This window comes from Fukomys damarensis, unplaced genomic scaffold, assembly GCF_012274545.1.
Source record: "Fukomys damarensis isolate Sample0158 unplaced genomic scaffold, DMR_v1.0_HiC HiC_scaffold_3, whole genome shotgun sequence".
Lineage (NCBI taxonomy): Eukaryota > Metazoa > Chordata > Mammalia > Rodentia > Bathyergidae > Fukomys > Fukomys damarensis.
In genome coordinates this window covers 1,329,993-1,331,586 of record NW_022900915.1, presented here as the reverse complement: position 1 = coordinate 1,331,586, position 1,594 = coordinate 1,329,993, and positions in this window count along the sequence as shown.

The window sequence follows — 1,594 nt, the reverse complement described above, 5'->3', positions numbered from 1 at the left end:
ATATTTACTAGAGCTCTCAACAGAAGATATGTTGAATAACTGGTTTTGTAACAGCGAAATTTAGGGTATGTTAAAGTCTACCACTTACAGGACCAGGTTCTTCAATAAAGAATTTCAGGGAGTAAAAAGTAAGAATGGGTACTTATAAAAAGAAATGAGATATGCCAGCCAAAGGCATTGCGCTTTGGAATTTGTTCTAATCCTAACTTGAACAACACAAATTAAAAAAAGAAAAAGAAAATCATAGGCAATCAGGCAAGTTTGAATATTTAATGGTATTAAGGAATTACTGTTAATTTTTCCGGTATCAGAAGTGGTTAAATATTACTATTTCAAGGTTTAAAATTCTGTCTTTTAGAGGTACATATTAAAGGAGATAATGTGATGTTAGAGATTTTCTTCACAATAATGCAACAGATGATGATTGATCTTGAGTTTTAGCTGGGTTGAGTATTTGAAGGTTTTATTTTTCTATATTTTAAGTATTTTTGATATCTCTCATAAAAGAATACACTGTTCAATGACGAACACAAAGTACTGTAGATCACTACTTTGATTTTATATTGAATAATAAATAATACAGTACCTCACTTTATGAGAAACTGAGGGCCCCTGAAAGAGTTTTAGATGTTATGTATTCCAATCTCCACAAAGAGGAGCAAGGAGAATAATGATAGGAAAATAACAGAGAGGGCCAGAGAGATTATGTTATTTGTTTTCAAAACAACTTCTGGTTTTACAAGCCAAAACAGTGGACTCCGGCGCTAACACTTGCTTTGTCTTTCCCGTCACCGGTTGTGAATTATTGCTTTTCAAAGCAGAATTCTTCCAACATTTAATGCGTAAAACACCTATAACCACTCCAACAGATCTGGGTTTTAAGCTAAATAACCTTCATAAGACTTCTGAACTTCCCTAAAATAAAATCTTAGCCGATCTTAAAGAGAAAAAGTGGGCTGCGCGTACTTCGACACCTTACTCCTCGGCCGTGGCTTCGCTGCTTCCAGAGTCAGAGCGCAGAGACCCCCGTAACTTCCGCCCGGGACCTCGCGCGGCTTCAAAACGCATCCTACGCAGGGGCTCGGTGAGCGTCAGCCGGATAGAGCGATCACCGAGTTCTCGATCCCTGCCCGCGATGTCGGCGCGGGAGGGGGCGCGCAAGGACTATTAAGCGATTTCAGAGTTCGGACTCAAACCACTTTTCTGATTTAATTTTTTAAGCAATATTTACACTACGTGCCTGAAAAAAGCTAGCTTAAAAAAGTTCCCATCGCTATATTTCTCAGGTGATGATGGGGCGTAAAAGAGAACACGCTAACCCTCACAGTGCACAGGCAACAGCCGGAAGTGCGGCCCGCAGCAGCGCGCCGGCGCGGCCGCTGTTCCTCAATGCCCGCCTTTCCCCATCCTGCCGGCAGGGGGCGCTGTAAAGTAGCGAGCGAATCTTATCCCCAGGGCCCTGGAAGTGAGCACGAAAGGGCGGAGGTGCAGCGGGCCGAGGGGCGTTCTATCCTCGACCGTCCTGCTCTCTATCACCCTTTGTCCTCCAGGGTCCCCGAGGCGCCCGGCCCCCGGGCCCGGTTGCTACGCGGAA